Raw genomic sequence first — 27,153 nt, forward strand, 5'->3', positions numbered from 1 at the left:
CCGATCTGACTTGTATGAGAAACGTTCAACTGTCTTTGTGCCAGCATCGCCACAGTGGACATTTCCTGGGGATAGGCCAGGCGATGAAAGGATATGTAAATAAATAGCAATACCACCACCACTTAGCTCTTATATAGCGCTATTTTCATCAACAGAGCTCAGAGGTCAGTCTCGTTATCCCCAGTTTACAGATGGGGAAACAGGCACAGGATGTGAAGTGACTTGCCCAAGGTCACCCAGTAGGCCAGTGGAAGAGCTGGGAATAGAACTCAGTCCCAGTCCAGTACTCTATTCTCTAGGCCACACATTGTCCCCAAATGGGTTGATGAAGTTCCTCTCTGGCGGTATTAATTTTGAGTCCCCTGCAATCCACAGACTGAGGACTGCCCTTTAAGGGGATTACGAAGGCAGCTGAAGCTCAGGGGATGTGCTTGTTAGTAGGGCTCTGTTGAAGCCACACTGCAAGGGAACTGTTGTGAGAGGGTGCTGTTGGAATAGAGTTGGTGCAGAATCATAGGGCCTCCATACACATGGCTCTGTCCTTCCACTGGCCTCCCAGGTTCGAAAACGATCTGGGGGGGAGGGAGGGTTGTGGGTCAGCCACAGAGTTGAAGATGACAGAGAAACACGCAAGCCCACCACCTGAATGAACCTGTGGGGCACATTTCCATGTGGAAAACCTGTCAGATGTCTTCACCCTTCATCCCATCCTGGGTGTGAGGGAGGAGGAGTCCTCTCTATTTTGCTTTTTTACATGGTCTTTAATCTACTGTAGCAGATTCTTTATTGCCATGGAAACAAAACCATTGTAATAACCTTACATCATTTTAGCCCTCAATTGAGGAAACAGTTCTAAAGATCCTTTTGTGCCACAATTTGTTAAACAGTCCTGACTTACGCAAATAAATTTATTTTATTGCTCAGTAAATGTGCTGTTTAATATTAATGGTCATTCATGAGAAACAGTAACTCTTTCAGTGCCACATGACTCCAGTGACATTGTATCTGTACTTACATGTGGGGCACATGCTCTAACAAAGCAAAGCTGCAGAGTGATATGACCCAGTATTTTATCTGGCAGTGAAGACAATCATGTCAAAGAAAAAGTTAATGGAATTTTTGAACTTAGAAACAATTCTCCAATCTGAACACTCAGATAATATATTGGAAACCCATCATATGGTATTTTCAGTGCAAATACATTTTCCTAACGTAAAATATTCTAAATAGTTTTTGTATAGTTGGCATGCTGTGAAGTCTTCACAGATATGCCTGATTACAGCCATGGAACAAGCAGGTTACCTCAGGCAACAGCATTCCTTTCTGCACAAGATTATTCCTGTTGTTCAGGGCCTTACTATTGCAACATAGGAACTGCCATAGTGGATCAGATCCAATGTCCATCTAGTCCAGTATCCTGTCTGACACTGGCCAGCACCAGATGCTTCAGAAGGAGGAGTGGGAATCTTGCAGTGGGCAGATGCAAAAAAGTTCACACAGAACAACATTGATCGATCATTTATGACTGACATTTTTTTTTGTCTGCTCAGTTGTCATGTTAAAATAAATCAATATGGGTGAAATCCTGGCTCAGTGAAGTCAATGGCAAAACTCCCATGGACTTCAACGGGACCTGGATTTTACCCTATAAGTCTCAGCTATAAGATAATTACCAAGTTCAGGAGATCAAACAGCCTCCTCCCACATGGAAAGCTGTGAGGGGACATTTTACAAGCAAGTCTCTGGAAATAATCATGGAGCTTCCCTCATGGAAATTCCCTCTTGTCCCATTAGGAGAGTGATTGAGTCACCTACAGAAAATCAGCCTCCCCACCATGATCCATGGGAACCCAAGGCCATCTGTATGGAGACCTCTTAGCTGTTCTGGGGTCCAGTGGCTTCCTCCAAAGCTCCCACAATGTACTTCCAATGACTGTACCCTGGAGTCAGTCTCTCTGGCCATAGCTTCCCCTGCATCCACACAAGCATTTCCAATCTCAGATTGCAGTAACTTTTCCATGTGAGCTCCATGAGATTAGAAGAGGGACAGTGTGAATCCCCCATACCTGGTTCTGCCACCAAACTATCCCCTCTAATGCCCTGGCCCATCCCGACTCCAGACTTTTTGCAGACCCTGGATCACATGTGAAGGGCTCCATCAGGTCTGGGGATGGGAAATGGTGCCACAGAGGCACACAGTGCCACTGTTCAGTGTGCAGAAAGGGATATGATGGCATGGAGGGGCCCTCTATGTGGAGACCTGGGGGGAAATGATCAGGGCTGGGCCAGTATAGTCTGTGAGCTACTAAGTACGCTATTTTTAATCCAGGTGACCTGCTTTGCTTCTGTATAGTCTGCAGAAGTGCATTAGCTTAAGTAATCTGCTCTACTTAAACAGAGTTAACACAGAGAAACACAGACTAAAACCAGTTTCACAAACGAGAGCGGTTTACACAATAAGCTACAGGTGCACTTTCAGTGTGCCACAAAAATCTTTTCAATGGCTTTGTATTCTAGGCACCAGAGTCTGGAAGTCTGATAGTCTGATATTGATCCAATTATGGTGGCAAGGTAGTAACAACTCACAAAACCAATTCAGCCTTACCTAGGGATCTCCGTTTCAATAATATCAATGAATTATATTGACATTTCAACTGAAGGAAAAGACTCCTGTGGCAAAGTTACCACCCCAACACACCCCTCCTCGCTGGATCTGCCATTGTGTAGATCTGATTTAACATAAGTAACTTGCCTCATTTCTTAATGGCCTTGACTGGAAAGGTGAATGGAAGCTCAAGTTGCAAATAGGGGCTGAATGAGCAGTATACAGGAGTCAGGATGTCTGTACTAGCTAAGATAAGCAGGAACACCCTCATGCAAGGGACAATGGACAAGAAAAATGTGGAACATAAAGATCAGATTCTACATGAAAAGCACATGGATGGAGCATGCTGCACAGCGACTGGTTCCTGGAAAGTAACCATGCCAATCATGAAGCGTCTGATGCAATGTATAGTTAAGAACGTAATGTGTAGATGTATATAAAGGAAGTGTTTTTCAGTTTAACTTTGCACGTGTGGTACACCTTATACCCACCCTGTAGGCTAGTCTGATCAACTCAGCATAGCTTTGCTCTGTGCCAAATAAAGGAACCTGAGTGATTAAATCTGGAGTCGACCTGAGTTTTTTGGATCCCAGAGAACTGGATGAAGAGTTTACCAGAACTGGACACGGTGTTCTGAATAAGCCAAGTGGAAAAGGTCTTTGAGAGAATCCCAACACATTGCATCACCCTTGCCTCAGTTTTCCCCACTGTGTGTTGGCCAGCTCCAGCTACAAGAGAATTCTGGCTCTCTAGCTAGACCACTTTGCAGAGTCCTGCTCCTTCTGGGGCAACAGAGTCCTTTACAAAAGTCCAACAGAAACAGAACGAAAAACTAAGCCTTCAGCCCAGGTAGGCTCATATGGCAGCCACCTTGTCACAGGTGTGCCTCTACTGCTTTAGACTGTCCTGCCTACCCACAGGCTTCTGTGCCTTGATTAACCCCACAACTGGCACATTCCTCTCCTCACTCAGGGTGTGAAGCTGCTCGTCAGGGCCCCCGTCTCCAGTCCAGCTTCCAGCTCACCCCAGAGAATCTTGCCTGCTCTGTTTCTCAGGCTACTTTCCCAGACAGCAGGAACACTCCACATCCTCCCCTCTCCATCTGGGTTCACCAAGCTCTTTGGGGAGGGGGAAGCTCCTAGCCGGGCATTATCTCTACTTAGGCCTAGCAAACCCACCAGATGCACCTAGGCTGGTTAATTAGCCCAAACTAACCCTTTTCAGGGTCTGTGGAGGGGTAAACACCCCACCACAACTCCAACAGAAATAATGTAAGTAGGTGAAACAGAAAACCTGTATTTCCCTTATTACAGTCTCAGTTTTCCTGAGACCTGGTGCTGAGAGCTTCCTGCCAGATCCTGGGTACCATCTCATTTCACTGAAAGCACTAAGCACTGTTGTCATAAATATAAAGGGAAGGGTAAACACCTTTAAAATCCCTCCTGGCCAGAGGAAAAACCTTTTCACCTGTAAAGGGTTAAGAAGCCAAGATAACCTCGCTGGCACCTGACCAAAATGACCAATGAGGAGACAAAATATTTTTCAAAGCTGGAGGGAGAAACAAAGGTTCTCTTTGTCTGTGTGTTGTTTTTGCCAGGAACAGAAAAGGAATGGAGTCTTAGAACTTAGTAAGTAATCTAGCTAGATATGCGTTAGATTCTATTTTGTTTAAATGGCTGATAAAATAAGCTGTGCTTAATGGAATGTATATTCCTGTTTGTGTCTTTTTGTAACTTAAGGTTTTGCCTAGAGGGATTCTCTATGTTTTGAATCTGATTACCCTGTAAGGTATTTACCATCCTGATTTTACAGAGGTGATTCTTTTACTTTTTCTTCAATTAAAGTTCTTTTTAAGAATCTGATTGCTTTTTCATTGTTCTTAAGATCCAAGAGTTTGGGTCTGTGTTCACCTATGCAAATTGGTGAGGATTTTTATCAAGCCTTCCCCAGGAAAGGGGGTGTACGGTTTGGGAGGATTTTGGGGGGAAAGACGTTTCCAAGCTGGCTCTTTCCCTATTATATATTTGTTAGACGATTGGTGGTGGCAGCAATAAAGTCCAAGGGCAAAAGGTAAAATAGTTTGTACCTTGGGGAAATTTTAACCTAAACTGGTAAAAATAAGCTTAGCGGGTCTTTCATGCAGGTCCCCACATCTGTACCCTAGAGTTCAGAGTGGGGAAGGAACCTTGACAGCTGTTCAGGCTTAGGACTCAGAGCCTCCTGTCCTAGCAGCGAACTATGGCACCCCCCTAGTATCTAGTGCACCACAGGTTAGAAGAGTCTATTGAGATGACTAAACAGCTGCTGGCAGACTTGTAGGTTACGTATTTGCATTCAAGCCCATTTCTGTATTCTAGGTGAATTAACACAAAAAAACAATTTTAAGAGCAACATAAACTGACCCCCAGCAACGCAGGGATAAGGAGCTAATGTTGAAAGCTGCTAGTCTGTTAGAAATAAGGGAGAATTCAATCACAGCACTATCTAAAAAAGTAATTCCAAACACATGTTGTCCTTGAAAACTCTTCTTGCTGTTAATGAATTATCATGTAGTTTCCCCAACCTCAAATGAAGCCTAATTTTCATAATTCACACATGATGAAAGCCTTGTAAAATCACTAGAGAGGAAAAAACTAATTTGCATCCTATTGCAACTTAATGTCATTTAATATCCCATACCTTTCTGGCCAAGATGTACTGAACAGTTTGTAAGTAATTGTATGCTGGCAGCACACTGTGCTCAACAGGGTGTGAATGGAAATTGTATAACCGCCTTGCTGATCAGTGAACAATAATTTTAAGCATGCCAAGAAGATTATGAAAATCAAACCAGACACTAATATCACTAATCAGAAGTTTGGACCCAATTCTGATCTCAGTTACACCAGTGTAGATCAGCAGTAACTTTAGTCAGAATCTATCATTTGGTTTCATCAACATTCCATATATCCCCCTTCACCAGCACCCCAGTGTACTTTCAATAAGGTGTTTGCTTTGCATACTGAACCCTTGACCTGAATTTACTTAGCTAATTAGCACATGGGTGCCATGGCAGAAGCAGGTATCACACAGAGTTCAGTACTTGTGCAGCTCTGATTATCCTTTCTTATTATAAACCACACTATCCTTTGTTATGTTCATCCACTGAAAAGTGACAGAGCCTGACTTCAGATTTTGAATTTGATATGATGAGGACAGCGTAACATGGAAAAGTGTTCTGGGAACATGCACTCTCTTCATTTCAAAGGATGGAGGCCTGCTGCATTTAATTAAGGTATAACTGACCTACATTGACCCAGGGAGTACTGACGAGATCTATTGATGGCATGCGATGGTTTAAATTGGATCTAGGTAGAAACAAAAATGGTGCTCAAATATTTTTGCAAATAAAAGCATTGCATTTGATTTGTTACAATTCATGGGGTGAGAGTATTTTTTTATTTGAGAATATTTGTGAGGATCACTGACTGTTCATTTAATTTCATGCTAATTTGTCCAATTGTTTATTATTATTTGTCCAAAAGTCCATTGTTTATTATTTCTCAGTCTGCTTAAAAACTTTGTCATCCAATCAGGGAGCAGATGTAACATCATCATGTGACTTGGTCACTGAAAACACAACAAATGACAAATGGATAAAGTAAACATTTTGTAAACAATTTTGACTTTATCAATTTAGATATTGTTGGAAAATACTTATGAACAACAAATACACTGGCAAAAAATAATAGGGAATGGAATCTAATGCACAGGACAGGGAATTACTTCATCTCCAGTCTGTGCGTGGATGAGAGGCTCAGTTGTCACCCATCAATAATTCTAAGTCCACCAATTGGAATCTTACTCCTTCTCCAGGACAAACCATTCACTTTCTTTCACAGAGTGAAACAGCCATATTTAGTTCAACTGTATCAATTAGCTTGTGCCCCTGCAACAAGACCTACATAGTTACTTCAAAGTCCAAAAAGCATCCAGTCAACTCAATGAGTCACTAAATTCCCTGGTTCCCTGACATGCAGTGCCATACCACACCCACACACTACCTAGATAATAATTTGCCTATATGGATCAGAGGGTGAGATAATTATGGCAGTGAGAGCAGAGCAGGAAGAAACACCCACTTCTGGACAGTACTAGCTACACTCTGCCACTCACAAACCAATCCCAGCTCCTTTTAAAAGACCCTGGCATGGAGCAATGGAAACCCCTTAGGGATGCAAAGGGATTTCACTGGCCAGTGGGTGCTGAAGTACCACCCCAAGAGCGGGTTCACCTGTTTGTCTCTGTCCCACAATCCAGAGCTGGTTGGGTGGCACCCCTTATTAAGGTGTTAACCCTTTTCATTTCCAAATCACTTTTTGATTGCCTAATATAAAACTTTCAAGAGCTGATGTAGGAATTACATTTGTATAATCCATGCTTAGTACTCAGACCCCCACCTTCCACTCTGGAAACATTTTACTTTTTTAAAGAAGGAAAACTGAAGCAGCCATATGACACAAAATGTTGTTTTATCTTGAAAAACAAACCCAATAAGAATTCTATTCCTCAACAACAGACTTCCTTAAGTAGAAGTATTCAAAAGAAAGAAAATCAGAAAGACATATCAAGGGACAGCAATCAGCCATTTTGTCAAAGAAATCCCTTTGATTCTTTATTCCTCTGAACCACTCTCCCTGAATTTCCATAGCTGCTTCTCCTTATATACTACCCATTTAACTGGCTGTTTCACTAAAGAACATCAATCAAATCATTTTTTAAAAAAACCCATACTATAGTTACTGAAATAAACCTCTACCTTCAGTTTCGAACACAAATCACTAATTCGTACATATAAATATATCTAACACTAAAAAAATAACTTATGTAAGCAACACAATTAAAATGCATGATCCTTCTGAAATATTATCTTAGATGCATATATACATTGCTAATAAACTACAAATGGAGAATCTTTCAACAAGAAAGAGAGGGCTAAAATCAAATATTACACACACTTTGTTCTCATCTGAAAGGAACACAAACAGAATTGTTAACTCACACAAAATATAAACATGGTGAGTGGCTGAAATTAAGTGACCAGATGAGGCATGATAAAGCCAGAGAAAGCTCTCTTTTGTTCTCACATTTATTGAAACCACCTGGAGTGCATATAAAAACAAAATAAAACAAAGCACATAGTCCAAAGACATCCATGTTTGATTAGATTCTAATTTATACAAAACTATTGATTGCATTCTTTAAAGTGTCTGTGTTTTTATTGTACTATAGTAAAAAGGATCAGCAAATAAAACAAAGGCTACATATCCCTTAAAACTCATGACAAATGAGGCACTTTAGCTGTTGTAAAATAATTTGCAACATAATGACAAATTTCCCCCATTGTGTTTTTATTTCCACATTCAGCTCCCTTATATAAAGTGAAAAAACAATGTGCTTTCCTCATTTCTAGCATCTGATACTAGCATCTATTTACAAGTTTATCATTTTTATCAACATTTTGTTTAATTGCTCTGCACTTAATAAAACAATACCCTGACATATTTGCTTTTGCTCCTCTATACCTGCTGTTTCCTTATTCAAACACTATAGACTAATTGGCTCATTCACTTGTTAAGAATTCTTTTGAAATCCCTATTATTTTCTTGCTTTGAGACAACTAAAAAGGGATACAAGCAACGTAATACTTTAACGGAAGTTCAGAGGCTGCAGGTAAAAACAGCTGCTTTTTTCAAAAGCAGAATTATGGCTTTATTAATGATTACACAGAGGTCTTTGACATCTCAGATGATTTTGAGGAAAGAACATTAGATACATTTGAGTACTTTGCCAAACAAACAATCTCTGATACAAACTATCAAAGAAAAGAGACAAAGCAGATGTAGAGGGTGACGCTATTTGTTCTGATTATGCATGATACAAGCTTCTCAGATAGAAGTTAAAAAAAATTCCTCCCCATTGCCCAGACTAAGCATTAGAGCTACTTTGGGGTGCTGTGTAAATAACTATGAATTTGGAGATAGTTCGTTGCGTAAGGTACATGATAATGAAGGCGAATCTGGCCCAGAATAATATTTGCACTTTACACAAACGGTTTCATATAGTCTTCCTCTACCGTTTGTTACCAAAACTTTTCCTCTGATTCCAGCACGCTAGCTTCCAAGATAAGGGAACAAGTACAGCAGGTTAAATACCTTCTTATTGAAAGGCTTTGTATGAATTTCTAGCACTGCTGATTAGGTCAAGGATTGCAGCTATGATGAGTAAGTTTCAAGGTTTCAAAGTATCAGGCAGATAGATCAGTTTTCTCTGCAGCTAACATCACTGAATTAGAAAATGTGAAAGGATGGTATCTGAATGGCTGGGTGCCATTAGTCTCTAACAACAGCTGCTTGACAAGCTTACAGAGCTCTGTATGGATTTTTGAAAGTGTGCAGTGGTGCAGCTTCCTTCTACCAGCTGCAGGGGATATAAGCCCACAAACAATGGATTCACAACAGGTGAAATTACACATTGCATTATTTGGCAGGGGAGAGGTCTCTCCGAGAATGGCATGCTGACCAATATCTGAGACTTTCTGTACTGTGGTTAGTGTGACAAATGTAACAAGAGCACTTGCAGTCCAGAGGTCTTGTCAATTCTAGTCAGCGTATGCATCAACCCTTCAGAACTAACCTCAGACCCACCTTTAAATACATCTCAGTATCCTAAATCTCAAATTCAATCAATCACAGGACATTTAAACCTGTGGTGTATTTCCCCTCCAGTACCAAGTGCTCAGTAAGAAAGGGCGCGCCTAATCCTCTCAGATGTGAATTTTTCAGATACACAAATACTGTATGGCAGTAGCAACACCTGATTTGCACATTTGTCATTCCCTTCCAAGATCCCTTCCCTCTTCCAAACACTAAAGGCCAGACCATGGCCAGGGCTGTGGAGATCCATAAATGGAATCATTCCCCACCCTGCATCTCCATTGCAGGTTCAGAGAGAGAAGCAGTGGTGCATCCATTACTTTCCCTGCACCTGAGCAGGTTAATAGATGGTGGCACGGAGGTGTGGGAAATGGGAAGAGCACTGGCACTGCTGCCAATGTGTGTGTTAGATCGATGTGGGGGTGAATAGGGATCTGTTACTGGAATGAGCCAATTTTACTAGCTCTATGGAGCAAGGAGGGAGCAGGAAAGAATCATGCCTCTCTGAGGCTACGCTTTGTCCCAGTCTCAGGGTTTAGTGTAATCACGAGAGCCCCAATCTTGAATTTTGGAGATGAGAAGTTATTGGATAATGGAAACAAACAACTGGAGGTCAGTCAAGGCTGAGCTCAACCTACAGGCCAGCAGGCAGGTACTCACATAGGCACAGAGCATGTTCAACACCTCTGGTGTCCCAGGGGATTTGCTCTGTGAATATTTCTTCCAATGAAAGTAGGTCAGTGTGGTCAAGAATGCCATCTGAGAAACCAGGAAATACTGTAGTTCATATTGATTAAATAAAACTTCCATGCGTTCCCTCTGCAAAATAAGCTCCCCTCAAGCAAGATAATCTGTAGTGTCAAGCTCTGATAAAAGATGTGCCCTCACTTAGCTTTGAACTACTATACATGGAACACCATGCTTATAACCTCCAAATGTGACCCATTCTGAAATGTTTATAGTCTAGTGTGGTGTGTTCTCTGAAACGCATATATCAGTCCTTACCGTAGAAAATAATGAGCAAATTTCTATTCCAAGGGCACTTTTCACGAGAATTCACAGTGTAGCTTTAACAGAGATTGAACGCTCTATGAAGGAAATAATGGAGCAACTTGAGAAATATAAGGGCAGTAAATCGCCACCATATGGTTTGGATGTTCTGAAAGAAATGAACTATGCACGAGCAGAGTTTCTGAGGGGCTATGCAATGTGACCTTAAAAAGCAATTCTTCCCAAACATAGAGAGTTTCCTCTTTTACCTACGTTCTCCAAAGGAGCCAAGAAAAATCCTAGGAACTAGAGAGGCATGAGACTAACCTTAGCCTGGGGAAGCTACTTAAGAGTCTAATTAAGCATAATATACTGTGATTATATCCTAATTGGCTCAAATTAGAACAACTTCTATAAGAAACATTAATGCCTCTGTAACCAATTAGGATTCTTTGAGGAAGTTCGTCCAGTAGATAAAATAGGCCCAGTAACCCATACAAAGACTGCATCTTTACGCTCTGCTTACCATCAAGCCTGTTTGTTGGCTAGAGGAACTTGACAGTGGAGGTTACAGAGACAAATACTGAAGCTGTATTTTCAGAAAGCACTGGATAACGTTGTGATCACTAGTAGCAAGTAGCTATGCCAGTTGGGATAATAAGGGTGATAACATTCCAAACTCCACACAAGGTCAAAAAGAGATTTTTCCATTGTAAAACTGATACCCCAGGTGGGTTATCTGGAGCAGGGACTGAAGCTGAGATGTCAGGAATGTAAAATATGAGCCTCTATTCCCTAGGTTCAAACCCCCATCTCTTTGAGACTGTAGCAGGCTCATCTATCTCCAGTTGGCCTAGCCAGCACTAGGGGAACGGAGCACCACAACAAGCAGGCACAGCTTACATGTTTTTCCCCGAAACATCAGATATTGGCTAAGGCACAGATGGGATGCCTGGCTAGACAGGTGAACAGTCTCAGAGTACAGCAAGTCTATGGACCATTTGCCTGTCTATGTAGGATAAAACCACGTAAGGGTCAGAAAACAGAATTTGCATTTATGGAGTTTCCATCTGATCGTTCCACTGGTGAATTCAGCAGCATGTTAAGGAACCAACTTGATATGCACAGAGGCGTTGGTACAGCCAGAGAACCAGGGCACCCAAAGGGCTGCTGCCTTGGTGCCCTTGTGCTCCCTAGTGGAGATCCAGCTCTGCCTATGCTGATATTTCAGCACATACATACAGAGGGGACTGTTTACACCCCAGGCTCCCAAATAACTCCACTTTCCCCCCAAATCCAACCCCTATATCTTATAGCCACAATTACCCCTATCCTCCACTTTCTTAGCGCATAAAGTCTCAGCTCTGGTTCAGCTGAGACATATTATACAGTCCTGCTTCTCTCTGATCTCTACACGGAGCACCATTCCCTACCCCCCGCACAAACACAGCTCTACATGGCTTGCTGCTCCCTTGTACGTCTGCTTCTCTACTTGCATTAACTGTATGCTACTCCTGTGTGAGGGGAATTCTCCATCAGTCCCTTGTGTCTTCTGTGAAACCCTTACATGCCACTCCAGCAGCTTCTTGGAGCCGGGCATTGGTGGTGGGGGGAGGTGGTTGTCCCCATTTTATTCGGGGGGAAATCTCACAACAGTTTCATCTTTAAATGCTTTCTCTGCTAAACAGAATGAATGCTTGATTTTTTAGAATGGATTATTCAGTACTCTTTTGAAGAGCAAGATTGATATTTTTGTAGACTAACTTCAAAAAAATTAAGTGTGAAATAAAGAGATCTGAATCCTACTTTATGTGCAAATCTGAATGCAACCTTAACTCTGGGGCTACTTAAGCATGGTACATGATTGTTTGGTAAGTACCAGCAAAAGTATTAGGAAATCAGATAATGGTTGCTAGCACTGATTAACGTAATGCAGATAGATAAGTCAGCTCTGTTTATTTTCCGTGAAATCTCAGCAATCAATGAAAAGTCCTTATGGTTAAAGAAAATGATACCAAAGTACTAGAGAGAAGAGACTATATAAAACATAATATCTGAAAGTTACGATAGGGAGGAAAAAAAGGGGGGGAAGCATAAAACACATGAAGTACTTGAGATTTTCAGGATACCATTTAATAGTTGCAGCAGGTATATGATTCAGGTTGTATCCCACAAATGCATTTACATCAATGAATTTATCTTTAAGGACTATAATATTTGTTAAAGGTCTTTGCACTCAGTAATGGTCACAGGTTCAGTTACCAAAATGTCTGGACAGTTTAAATGTTGGGTTGTTTTGTTTTTAACTGCTTGATAATGATTAATTTTGCAATGTGTTTAATATTCTCTTTGGAAACTTCACAGAGCTCACTCTTCATTTGAAATGTTTGAATTTGCTCAGGAAGACTGGCCAACTTACTGCTCTGCTAATTTGGAGTCATCTTTTTTGCGGCATCCCTTTATCCACATTTTCTGACTGAGTCAGACTGTTATTAAAGCTACCGAGGCTAGTTGACAGGTGCATGAGCCAATTATGGTACACTGCTATTGAATGAAAAAAAAGGTGACAGTTTTACTGTTAAACACTTGGTTGCACATGATCATTAAGAGCTTGTATTGATCCTCTTGCAAACTACAGTGGTTTTTACCTGGTTAGAAAATTATGATAATACACTTTTTTATATATTGGTCAAAAGCGTAACTTCATACAATATCAGTGGAACAGACATCCCCAAAAATACCACATAAGAAAACAGAAAAGCTACAAGGTTTCTATAGTGATATGTAATACTGATTTGACTATTCTTCCTGAATTATCCTTTACAAATATCATCTCAGAGACCAGGGAGGTGCTAGTTCTTGTCCACAGGGCATTGGTAAGAAATGTCTAGAATACTCTATACGCTTCTGGGCCCTGAGAATAAGATTGAGCAATTGGAGAGAAGTTAGAGAAGGACAACAAAAATACTTCAGGGATTGGAGTGATTCATTTAGATAGATTCAAATCCCTAGGGTGAAATCCTGGCTCCACTGACCTCATTCAAGCCAGGATTTCATCCCTAATCACATCAGCCACACTATCAGAGGCTTGTTCACCTGCACATCTACCAATGTGATATATGCCATCATGTGTCAGCAATGCCCCTCTGCCATGTACATTGGTCAAACTGGACAGTCTCTACGTAAAAGAATAAATGGACAAATCAGACGTCAAGAATTATAACATTCAAAAACAAGTCAGAGAACACTTCAATCTCTTTGGTCACTCAATTACAGACCTAAAAGTGGCAATTCTTCAACAAAAAAACTTCAAAAACAGACTCCAATGAGAGACTGCTGAATTGGAATTAATTTGCAAACTGGATACAATTAACTTAGGCTTGAATAGAGACTGGGAGTGGATGGGTCATTACACAAAGTAAAACTATTTCTCCATGTTTATTCCCCCCCACAGTTCCTCAGACATTCTTGTCAACTGCTGGAAATGGTCCACCTTGATCATCACTACAAAAGGTTTCCCCCCACCCCATCCCCCTGCTTTCCTGCTGGTAATAGCTCACCGTAAGTGATCACTCTCCTTACAGTGTGTATGGTAACACCCATTGTTTCATGTTCTCTATGGATATAAATCTCCCCACTGTATTTTCCACTGAATGCATCCAATGAAGTGAGCTGTAGCTCATGAAAGCTTATGCTCAAATAAATTGGTTAGTCTCTAAGGTGCCACTAGTACTCCTTTTCTTTTTGCGAATACAGACCAACACGGCTGCTACTCTGAAACCTACGTAGATACGGTTTGGTTAAACAGGGACAAGGTGGGGCAATATGGAAACACAACACCATGTGAAACTCCATTGCTTTGGGGAATTAGATCCACTGTGAAAATGACTAAGACCTAACCTTTTAATCACTCCTCTCCGCTGCTCCTTCCCCTGCATTCCCTTTGCAGGCTACTGGGAAAAAGTTTTGATCATATCCTATACATTTTGTTAGCGTAGGATTTCATTATGAAACGCATCATTGAAACCACTGAAACTCACTACTTGCTCTTATAGTGTCATGAATACATGGATATCCACAATGGGTGATAATTTCCCCCCTTGGCATGTGATCTCAGAACTTTCTAGAAAGCAGCAGGTTTCCATTCATCCCAGAGCTATCTAAGGGGCTCCAGGCCCAGCAACTACTCAACAACATCTGACCACCACAGGCAGCGAATATGAACTCAGTGATGCTTGTAACCATCACATATCCGGCCCCTTTGGGAAATTTTATCCTATTTAATCATGTGTGGTGTGGGGGGGGGGGGTTCCTCCCCTCCCCCCCAGTGTACCGTAGTTAGCCACATTTCTGGTCCCATTTAGCCTTTGTTTTTCAAGGGATCTGCTGAGCTTTCCCTGCTCTATCACTTGGCTTTTTGTCCATAGCTTAGGCAGTTTTGATATGGCGGGTGCAAGATCACAAGCAGGGTATGCACGCAGTCCCATGCAGCACTGCTGTCCAGCAGGCTCCAAAATCACCCAAAGGCACATGCAGCAGCTAGAATGGAAATCCATCTCGAAGGGATCACAGCTATTACAGTAACCATTCTTTTTTTGTAACAAATCTGAACAAACATACAGTTTTTCCAAGTCTTGCACTGAATTTGAGGGTTCAACCAAACACTTTTACCAAAACTGGTAGCTTGTTAAACCATGTGGTCAAGTTTGTCCATATAATGAAGGCACCGTCATGTACTGTAGACACTGAACTTCTGCAAATTATATCTCTTCCCCCCCCCCCCTTTTGCTTCCCTATTTGTTACATGATTAACTAAACCTCCAGATCTGATCATTATCAAAATTTGGAAAAGTATGGATCCAGAATCCACTCAGAACTTTAAGGCTTGGGCCCATTTCTAGGCAGCAAAACCTTTTAATTTACACAATATACAGAGTTTTGTAACGTAAGTGATGCAGTCTGATTCTAAAACTTTATCTTGAAGTTTAATTTGCAAGGACCTCATGATCATTGCAAATTTGAAACAAGTTCCTGCTTGTCTTTTTTATACTCAGTCCAGCTTTGAGGAACATGCCAGGCCATATCCCTATTGCAGTCATTTAGGAGTGGGAGAGAACAAAATAATGGTTACTATAGTACAGTAAATCCTGCCTTAGAGAGGCAGAGGCCACGGACCACCACCTTTGAAGAGAGACCGCCTCTTACAAGAGACCATTTTTATGAAGTGGTTGCTCTTGGCAGGTTTTACTGTAACTAGTAAGAAATTAGATAAAACCTGTGAGCCAATTCTTCAGCTGGTATAAATCAACATAGCTTCACTAACTTCGGTGGGACCTACGCTGATTTACACTAGTTGAGGATCTGGCATATGTTTGAAATATAGTACGTCACCATCAGGACATCTATGGTCAAGTAACAGTTTCTTCATTCTCAAATTCATATTCACCTATCAAACCTTTCTGCTTTGCATCGAAAAAGACTGCAACCTAGTCATGTCTACTGGTTTCCTTGGCCCACTTGATGATTGCGATATAATACCCCAGAAATATCAGAAAAGCCTACTTGTCACGGATTCTGAAAGCATGAGGAGGGAATACTGGTTTAGCTAGAAAGTTGGAGCCAAGCTTCGTTGCCTGACAGAGCAATCTGTGGCCATGAAGAATTTTCTTTTAAAGAAGGGTAAATTATAAAAGTGAATTCTTCCACACAAAGCTGGTGATATTTGTATTTAGCTGAAGCTGATGTGGCAGTATTTCCATTCCAAAGCAGCCGTATTAGTAGCAAGGTTTTCATTGATATTATAAGTGGTCACAGAGGGTGACTCCAAGTAAAAGCCTGTTTAAAGCAGCCATCAGAGGGAAACATATCGCTACATAAAATAACGTTGAGTCAGCATATAAAAATGGTGCTTTTTGCTGTTTTTGTACTGAAGATTACACATTCTAATCCAAATATAACAATGTTAAAAACCTTGCAGAAGAACACAATGATCATCGCTGCAGTGACAGACAACAATAGCAAAGGAAAAGACTGCGGGATCAGTATCTCTAGAAACAGAGGACAGCTATTCAAATGAAATTCATCTATGTTGCCAAGCATTTGCCCTGTTGCACTTTGCTTGGGAAAGGGAACGGCTGTTTGGCACAGAAGATATAGCCTGGTTTGCAACTCAGGCTCCAAATCAGTGAGGTACTTCAGCATATGCCTAACTTTAAGCCTGTGAGTAATCCCACTGAAGTCTAAATTTTTCCCCATCCCCACATACTGTCTCTTCCTGCACAACAATCTTCCCCATAGAGAACATAAAACAAAACTGGAAAAAGACTCAAAATGATTCCTAATAGAAGGCTCCTATGCACCTCTCAGAGCCAGTAATGTGCTGAGAAGCAGGTAGTGCTAGAAAAGCACTGGGCAGAGAAAACGAGGGAGGACAATGCTCAGAAATTAGATGTTTCCTTCCCCTCACTCCTTGTGTGCTGACCTTTTGGTGCCATAGAGCATATAGGGGTAAGCAGGGCCTAGAAATGCCCCCATCCTTGCAGACAGAGCTACTCTCTGCATTGTACAGCTCTGCTGGCAACACTAGTTATTCATTTGGCTGACATAGGGGTGGGTGCAGAGGCCAAAGTGATTGAGCTCCTTGAGCCTTCTCCCAGTACTTGGTCAGGGACAGTCATAATAGGACTTTTCCTCCACTGCTTTACCTAGGGAGGCAGCTGCCATGGGCAGAAATTAAAGGGTTGAAAAACACAAATAGGAACCAAGCAGAGAACTTAGTCACTAGGAATGTTCCTGTTCAACCTAAAGTTTTGTGCCATGAATACTCTTGCTGTTTAATGGAGACCATTGGATGTGACAACTAACTTCTATAGGGCCTGGGTTAGAGATTCATATCTGAAAGATCAAACTAGGATTTACAGCGTCAAAAGTGATTTCAGGAAACAGACTCCAGTAGAGGTTTTGCAGGCTAGGTCTATGAAAGGGCAATACATTGTACTCAACATGATATTAGGGGCTGTTCAGAGGGAGAGTTTACTGCACACTGAGTTGACATGCGTTAGTTGGTGTGAGGTACTAAGCTGCAGTAGTAACAGGCACATGGGACAGCTGTGCCCTGTTTCAATTTGCATCACTGTGACACATGGCAGGGGCTTGGTGTGCACTAAACATGCAGTACTCTGGGAGGGTACCCCATAATCTGCTCGTGCTGTATTTTGCAATATTTGTAAGAGTAAGGAAGAAAGCGATAGGTGGGAGGCGGAGGTGCAGAGTGGTATGAACAGCCAGCAAGGGATCAACTACAAAGTATAAACCACCAGAGCAACAATGTAAGGGTTCCCTTTTGTTCTTACTTGGAGGCTGGTACCTGAAAACGTGCAGCTCTCATCCCAGAGTCGGGAGTGACACAGGATTTTGAACATTGGAGTTTTCATGGGTGCTAGAAATGGCAGGTTATGTTACAAAAGCACACACACCGTGTGAAATAAAGAGTAAAAACTTACAACACTGCTAATTTGAATATTGGTGGGTTTGCATGTAGCATTCATTGTAGATGCTTTGACTTTTTATGTGGTTTTTATTGCACAAATTATGCCAGTAAATATAAAAAATAAAACTTTGAAAAAAAACTTAATCATTGTGAGTAAAGATGTTAAACATGGAGACACAGCTAAAGAGTGAACAAGGGTGACATTCACATATAGTGAAGTGGAAGGGGCAGCATACATACAGTGAGGGGGAAGAGAGGAGACTCATGTTCACAAGCAACCTTACATTTTGCCATTGCTGCTTCTGCCTTCTGGGATTGAGTGTCGGGGCTCAAAACTGCAAGATACATTGGATAGCTTAAAAATGGTGGGCTCCCACGTGGTGGTGTTCTTGCTGCCCCTTGCTGGGCAGTTGGGGCTATAGCAGGAACATCTGCTGGTGTTCTCAGTACCCTGTATACTCCAGGAGCTGCAAAGCATAGCTGGGTCTTGGCTTAATGTACTGCATTGTCTGCTGGCGTATTAGCAGCACGTTCTGCCTGTTCATTGCCTCCAGGAGATGCTTCTGCATGTCTCTGTCTTTCTCTAAAGTGCCTTTGGTCATGGCAATGCTGTCTTGGGCCAGTTCAGTGTCATTTCTAGATAGCAGCCTTTCTTCTCTCAGATATCCAAAATACTCTCCAGTCCTCTGTAGTTTTTCCTTGATTCTGTAAGGAGGGCTCCAATTATTTCTTTGGACCTCTGATTCTTCCATCTCAGGTTGGCCTGCTGCTCAGCCATTGATAAAGATCCTGTCCTTGGGGTCTCACCACTGTAGGTATCGTGGCTAGGGAAGCAGAGAAAAAAAACAAGCAGTTATTGCTCAGATTAGTACTGATTCCACAGAAGAAATTGCAGAAATTTTTGTTATCCTCTTTTTCTGAATACCATTCAATGAAATTCATCCCAGCTGTTGGGAGACCTCAGAGATGGTAAATGGTGGGTGCATAGGGGCTATATTGGGATGCTGGGATTTATATTCCCAGTTTGGGGGGTTGCAATTTATGCTATGCCTTGAAGGATATGGGTGAAGGGTGTTCCTAGTTTGGGGCGGGGGAGAGGAAGATTGTAAAGCAATCTCCTCTAAATTGCCCTGACCCTCGATATTACATCAAGACAGGTGACTACGAGGCAGAGAAGGTGCTTTTTCAAAAACACAAAGTGCAGACCAATCAGATATGCTGTGATAGTATTTACTAAGATGGTCCCCTCTCCCCCAGAAGTGCTGCAGGAGTGGAAGGGAGTCACAAGCTATGCCTGGGCAAAGATTATGCTGCCATGCTGTTGAACATCTGTTCTAAAATTGAGCAATTTCTCACTTGTAGATTCTGCTTCATCACCCCTGCAGAAATTATAGAGAAAAACAGATCAGGTTCTGCACTGATTGTCTGAAACTTTAATGGATCCCAGTCTGGTTCTATGAAATAGGTAAGGCTGTGAATCATACTGCACCTTTGTTTGCTTGATTGCAACAATGATGAACATCAGCCAATTGCCTTAATAGCTGTATTACTATACTATCCCTAACAGTCTTTTCATGTATGAATCCCTGTTTGAAATGCTGTTACAGGTACATACACTTCATCTGAGACCACTGGCCTTACCATCGGTATAGGCAAGCAATGCCCATGCATGTAAACTGTGAAAACTAACCAGCTCCCCACTTCCCCCCCCCCCCGTAACAACCGTTTCAATAAACTTTTGAATTTCACACAACTACATAGTTTCATTATTTTAATCTGCTGTCCAAGGGGAAGGGAGGAGCAGAGGTTGTAGCTGCACCATGAGGCCAACATTTTGAGTAGGCAAATGGGGTGGGGAACATGGGTATGCGCCTTCTGTGGCATAGGTTTGTAGACAGCCAATGGTTAGGTTATCAGTACAAGATAGAAGCCGATTACCTGGCCCAGCCACCATTTTGAAAATGTACTTGAGGGAGCTCAACTGGGGGAGAGAGGGAGGGAGGTGGAGGTTGAAGAGGCTGCTTGCTCACATCCTCTCAAAACACTCATGGTCAGTGGGCACCTGGATCTGAAGTTAGCCCAGCTGTATAGTCTAATAAATTGTAAAGATAGAAACATACTTACATGCCAAGGTACCTTCAAAAGCATCCTCTTCCTCTCCCCTGGGCTGGATTTGGAGCTAGGAAGCCAGCCTGATTCCCACATGGACACCCTCAGGGTCCCGAGTTCTTAAGAGATCTGGCTGTACAGGGAGATCTCGCCACTGTCTTCCTCCTCCTCTGAAGAGCCATGGTCAACCTCAGTGGCAAGGAATTTGGGACCTTTAATGGCGTGTCACTAAAAAAATCCTGTCCAGGTCCTCCTCAAGGAGGCCACATGGGCACCACCAGACTTGTTTTTGGAATCCCTTCTGGTCAGCATCCTGGCTGTGACCTTTTTCAGTCATCTGCTTAGGGATGTTCTCAAAAAATTTCTTATTGCAGTGGTTGGTCGCAAGGACTTTCTGCATTGTCGCTTCTCCCCAGATGGTGAGGAGATCAAGGATCTCACCACAGCTCCGAATGGCTGCACAAGGCATAGAATCATATAAGAGTAGGACTGGGACCTTGAGAGGTCATCTAGTCCATCCCCCTGCACTGAGGCAGGATCAAGTAAACCTAGCCCATCCCAGACAACGTTTTCTTAACCTCCAGTGGTAACCTATTCCAGGACGTTGTAAGGCTAATGGAGTAGTACTGACATGTTTCAGAGTAGCAGCCGTGTTAGTCTGTATCCGCAAAAACAGGAGTACTTGTGGCACCTTCGAGACTAACAAATTTATTAGAGCATAAGCTTTTGTGGGCTACAGCCCACTTCATATCTATCTATCTTACTATATGTTCCATTCTATGCATCCGATGAAGTGGGCTGTAGCCCACAAACACTTATGCTCTAATAAATTTGTTAGTCTTGAAGGTGCCACAAGTACTCCTGTTCTTTTTGTAATGACAATATATTCAAACCCAGGAGCAAATGGGCTAATCATAGCCCTGTGCCAGTTTTTGAATGGGGGAGAGGACAGCTGGTCAACTTAACCCCAGAGCAGCATGGATAGAGTCCAGGTATGAAGACAAGTTGGTCAAAGCAGTGTGGGATAGCAGTTGGAGGACTGACAAAGCAATGCATAAAAGCATTATGTGCACACAAACAGTAGTCCACACTAACTCAATTCACAGTGAACTTACTCCACTTTGAAATTGGATTAAATAATTCACAGCAAATAAGGAGTTAATGTAATTCAAGGGTTTGCTTCATCTTTATGTTGGCACTTTCAATGCACATTAGCTCAAGTTAGAACAAACTAAACCACCCCTATGTAGATAAATGCCTGAAGTGTGGTGTTTACCAGTAAAAGCACTTTAAATTTGAATACAATAAATTACTATACTACTTTGCATTTACATGGCACTTTTCATTAATAGCTGTCAAAGTGCTTTACAAAAGGTAAGTACCATTGTTTTTCAGTTTTACAGATGGAGAGAGAGGCTGAGTAGCTAACACAAGGTCACACAGTCAGCATCAGAGTTGGGAATAGAACCCAGGTCTTAACTTCCACCCTTGTGATCACTCCGTTAGGCTACAATTCATAGCTGTTGCCTGAAGGCTATTATTTCCTGTCATGAGACCAGAAAGCTGTTTTCCGCCCAGCTCTACTTAAGAACGGAATCTATTTTTGCTTACATCTGAAATGCAGAGAGCAAAGCTACCTACAATACTACACAAAACTAAAACTGAAATGGCAAGGGAATTACATCACGATGCCACATACTTATGTGGTACTTAGAAAAGCATGCATATGAATGACTGACAACATCTCCCAATGAAGTTGTTGAATTAGGATCTAAAACTGAAGTTGATAAAGTAGAAGCTTGTCAGGAAATTAAAGGAAGTAGAAGATCCATAGCCTAGATGCAATGTCTTTCTGTAGCCCTCATTGGGCGGAGAGGGCAAGAGGAAAGAACTAACTTCTGTGCAGTGTCTTGTCATGTTTTGGCAAATCTTCTAAAAAAAAATCTTCATATTTACATATCTGATCATTTGAGATCCTTTGGGGATGCTGTACCAGTCATTTGATATTTTGCTAACTAGATTTAAATGTACAAAGCAATGTGACCTGTGTAATATTAATGAATTATCTCCATTATTAAAATGAATAATTATGGATGTTAAACTAATGGACCTTATCGTTCACAGAGAGGTTAATTGTTATGAAAGTTTGTTTCAATTCTGGAAGATAATCAATGAGCAAGGATCATCATAATTTTGCTTCTGCAGAAAGTTAAACCACTAAGGGAAGGAATAAGGCTCAATCAGGGAACGTTGGCAGTGCAGATGCAGGCATGGATTCTACAGAAAGGGATCAACAGTAAAATTATACGGCAGGAAGAGCATAAGCTGCTGCTTGCAAAAATGGTGACAAAAAGCAGACAGCAGTAAGTGACCAGGAAAGAATGTGTCAATCAGTACTGTGAGAAGTACAGCACAGATGGGTTAACAAATGTACATGCTTGTCAGAATGTGAGATGTGTCAAGAGAGTGTTTAAAACAACTGTAAAGGCAAGCTTAGGAGTAGTATAAGCACAATATGCCTGATGTGGTGTAATGTTCTCTCTTCTCTTCAGCTAGAACCCTGAACAGTGTACACATCGGTGTGAGATTGACAGTGTGTTCATTGTTAAATATGATCAATCATTGATGAAACACATTAAGGAAAACCTATGACAATTAAGAGTGACAATGACTGATGGCAACGCCAAGATGATACAAAGCTTTGTCCCTGATTTTGTATTCAGGAATTAAATGAGAAGATCAAGGTCAGAGCAAATACAGAGTGAGATAACAATAAAAAACACATTACATTCTACGAATGAGAAGGACAATTTAGCTGTAAAATGATGCATATCTGTATTCATGCAAAGTACTTGTTTCAAAGAGAAATAATTGTCTGAAGGAGTGTAGGGTTAAGAACATGAGCAGAACAACATGCTTTGTGTCTTCCTGTTCTGTAGGTGGTACTAATGTAAAGTTAGTGAATTGACATCAGGGAAAGTTAAGTTTGGCTGAAAACCCTATGCAGTTAAAGAGTTTTCTTTTCTGCACTCTTCCCGTTTGGGCTTGACTTGTTCCTCAAAGCATTCTAAACAGTTTTTTACTGTGAATTATTCCAATACCTGTAAAAGCTAGACTTGTTTGAAAGAAGACAGTAAATGCTATTATCTGAGGAGACTCAAAGCCAACCTTTTCAAAGATGCAGATGTCTGATGTGATTACAATGATTAGTGTATTTTCTCAATAGTCCCAATTTCACAGACAGATGTTTATCTATATTACAGAGGGAATTATCCCTTTTTGGGTTCAAGAGCGATACTGGACTTCCTCTAAATCTAATAAGGGTTATTGTATTCCTTCAAAGAGGCAAAAGACAGTAGGAGGTGAAACTGAATTCTGAATGTTTGTAAAGTACTGTAAACAAGGTCTTCATGTTTCTGAGCAAATATTTTTAGCCAATAATTTAAATTTTCAAGCCTGTGTTACATCACACATTATTAGGGCCCTATTAAATTCACATTGCATTTGGGTCAATTTCACGGTCATAGGATTTTAAAAATTGTAATTGTCATGATTTCAGCTATTTAAATGTGAAAATTCAGGTGTTGTAATTTTAGGAGTCCTGGCCCAAAAAGGAGTTGTGGGAAGGGTCACAGGATTATTGTAGGGAGGTTGTGGTACTGCTACTCTTACTTCTGCGCTGCTGCCTTCAGAGCGGGGCAGCCAGGGAGCATTGGCTGCTGGCCGGGAGCCCAGCTCTGAAAGCAGAGCTGCTGCCAGCACCAGTGCAGAAGTAAAGATGGCCTGGTGTGGTATTATCACCCCTACTTCACCTCTGCTGCCTTCAGAACTGGTCTCCCCCCATGAAATGTGTATAGTATAGGATAAAAGCAAACAAAAGACCAGATTTCATGGGGGTGGGGAAGGGAAGACCAGATTTCACAGTCTGAGATGTGTTTTTCATGGCTGTGAATTTGGTAGAGCCCTAAACATTATACATGTAATTTCATTTTTATTATAAAATGAAAAAAAAATTTTCATTTGAACCAGGCCTATTAGTGCTTTTCTGAGCTCTCTCTCGCTCTGCTGTTCCAGCCATTTTAGTTTTCCTTGTATATGTTAATATATTCATAGCTGGTGCTTGAAGGTTATGATGACACCTCACATTTAAAATAAAGGACTGATCATTTATATTATAAAAAAACATCAAAACCATATGGTTTTGATGTTACATTCAACAGACTTGAATATAAAATTATTGATCTTAAATGTACACAGTCACACTGTAGCAAGGCAAAGACTCACCACCGCGGCGCCTCCTGCTAGTCGTCTTGGAAATTAGCTCTCCAGCATACGGAGTGCCTCCCCCTGGTCAGTGTCTCGCCTCCCACTGGCCCTGTGACCCCTCCAGACCCCGGTGCCCTTTACCTTGGGGTGCTGCCCCCAGCAGTAACCCACAATCCGGGTCTCCCCTCCCAGGGGAACCCACAACCCTCTATCCCCACATTGCCTCAGTGGCTACTGCCAGTCATCATCTAGCCCCCACTCACTGGGGCAGACTGCAGTCTGTAAACCACTCATCACTGGCAAGGGGGGTTTGGACCTGCTGCCTTTCCCTGCAGCCCAGTACCTCTCTTTAGGCCTTGCACAAGGCTTGCAGCCTGGGGAGTTGCCAGGCTGGAGCTCCCCAGCTCCTTTCCCCATCACTTCTTTACCTCTGGTAGCCTGCTCCCAGGCAGCTAGGACCTTCTCTCTCCACTGCTAGAGAGAGACTGACTTAGCACCTGGCTCACAGCCCTCTTATAGGGCCAGCTGTGGCCTGTTTGGGGTGTGGCCCCAGCTGTGGCTGCTTCCCCATAAGCCTAGCCTTTTCTCTCAGAAGCAGGGTAACTGCCCTGCTATACACACGTACAATAAGATAGTCAAAATTGTGAAACTTGGGAGCCAAAAGTTATGTACACAATAAGTCGCTTGATTTTCCGAGGGCTGAACACCCACAACTCCAACTCTCTTCAGCTGGCATGGAGTCCTCGGCACCTCTGAAAACATCAAAAGACCCAATTAGGCACCCAAGTTTGACAATACTGACCCCCATGTGCCTATATATGCCTATATTTAATTACCAGCATGTACATTCATACAATCCTTGGGGCCTAATCCTGCAACCTGTGTAAGGAATGCAGAACCAGGCACTAGAGTTAACTCTTCATCTTCTGTCTGTCTGCACTGAAACCTCTTTGCCAGGACAGTAAATCACTTCAAAGAAAAGAAATGGGTACTCTTTGGACATCTTACATTTGCACGAGAACGCTAGAAAACTGGCTGAGATTTTCAAAGAGAGGAGTTAGGCATCAAAATCCCACTGAATCCTAACTAGAGTTGGTTGCCTAAACATCTGATGGTCGCCATCATTGTAAGTATACGATGGTCTGGGATTCACAGTTGGTGATTTTATAATGAAGTCAATATTCAGTATTTACTATAATGGTATAGTTAAAATTTGTAAAAAAAAAAAAAAAAAAAGAAAAAGAAAAATAGTATAAAACTCTTTAGTCATTTGTTCCCCTTTAGTTCATAAGGCCTTATGTCAAAGGATCAAGACATTAAGATGAATGGAAAAAGTAGGATTATTTTCATAGGTAGATATGAGCAAGTGGATACTACCCATTGGTACTAGGAGTCTGACTAGGAAATGAAAATATTGGATCTCAGATGGGTGGATCAATTCAGATTTAGTCACTTTTTTATTTTTTTATTACAGCTTTAAAGAAATTCTCTGTAATGAGTGACAAAACACTGTATGCTCATTATTATTATTATAATAGAGAGTGGGTATTAAAATTTATGATTAAAATAAAATTGTCCCCAGGCTACAGATCTTAAATCTAATAGGTATTCATTTGTTGGGTTCTTCTTTTATTGATGAATCCAGAAAGTATAGGTTAGTGTGAATTACAAGCATCTAAATACAGAGAGGAGCCTTGGAGGGCATAGAAAATAGAAATTAGAAAATATTTTTATGACGAACACAGCATAGATACACTTGTGCACAGTTTGTTTTTCATGTTTTGCAGATTAGTGCAATTTTAAATTTAAACTGAAGTTGGAGCAATATTGAATTACAATTTAATAAAAAAGCAGATTTCCCACTTTTCCTGTCTGCATTGTGAGATTCATAATTTATGGTTTTGACACAAGAGCACAATTAATGCATATGACCCTATGTATTTCAAATATATCTTTATAGTAATTTATTATGCCTTATAAAGGAAATTACTTAGATCTAAGATTGCACTTTTCTAGTAATGCTATACATAACACTATTTTTTACCAAAGATGCCTTCAAAAAAGAAGGTTAAGAAGAGTTATGTCTGCCTATAAAAGAAATCCTTCCATATCACTGCTAGTTTGAGATACAGGCACTTGCTGAAGAGGATCTGGAGGTTTTAGTGGATCAAACTGAATATGAGCTAACAACACGGTACACTTGCAAAAAAGGCTAGATTGTATTAACAGGAGCGTCATATGTAAGATATGGAAGGTAACTGCCCCATTTTAGTGGGTGTATTTAGTCTTGAGAAGAGATGACTGGCAGTGGCAGGGAGACCTGATAATAGTCTTCAAATATGCTAATGGCTATGATAAAGAAGATGGTGACTAATTGTTCTCCATATTCACTGAAGGAAGGACAGGAAGTAATCAACTTAGTCCGCAGCAAGGGAGATTTAGGTTAGATATTAGAAAAACCTTTCCATCTATAAGGATATTTAAACACAGGAAAAGGTGATCAAAGGAGAGGAATCCCCATCATTAGAGGTTTTTAAGAACTCATTAGACAAATCCCTCTCAAGGAAGGTCTAGGTTCATTTGGTCCTGCCACAGTGTGGGAAGATGGATTAAAGTATGTCTCAAGGCCCCTCCCAGTCTTACATCTTGATTCTGTTAAAGGTAAAAACTGTACCTTGCACCCCCAAAGAAACCTCAAATTGTACCCTCTTGACCAAATATCTCCTTCATATCTTTAAGTAAACTTCCTTCATAACTTCTACCAGTGAAACTTTTTTTTAAAAAAAAAATGAAAAGTCTTTCATAGCAACACCTAAACGAGAGAATTAACTTCTACAAAGTGAGTGTTAAGTTTGGCTCTTAAATAGACTCTCAGAACAGAGCACAGCTGCTACACCCCAGTAACAAACTTGTTTTTTTTTCCCATTTAGAGAACCCATCCATGAGATGGAAACCTACTGCCACCTCATACTGCTGTTAAGGTGGATTATTCATGTCTC

General features: G+C 41.3%; 2 long non-coding RNA genes across 2 annotated transcripts in view; one reads left to right on the forward strand and one right to left on the reverse strand.

The window, feature by feature from the left end:
* LOC122461760 lies at positions 1–26,627 on the forward strand. Its single transcript, XR_006283923.1, has 3 exons — positions 1–12; positions 481–483; positions 26,469–26,627. It is a non-coding gene; the product is annotated as an uncharacterized LOC122461760 (long non-coding RNA).
* Positions 17,891–27,153, reverse strand: part of LOC122461761 — a 67,791-nt gene continuing 58,528 nt past the window's right edge. Inside the window, exon 3 of the long non-coding RNA XR_006283924.1 lies at positions 17,891–18,603. This is a non-coding gene — a long non-coding RNA (uncharacterized LOC122461761). The remainder of the gene's footprint in view (positions 18,604–27,153) is intronic.

The sequence above is a fragment of the Chelonia mydas genome, chromosome 9, assembly GCF_015237465.2.
Source record: "Chelonia mydas isolate rCheMyd1 chromosome 9, rCheMyd1.pri.v2, whole genome shotgun sequence".
Lineage (NCBI taxonomy): Eukaryota > Metazoa > Chordata > Testudines > Cheloniidae > Chelonia > Chelonia mydas.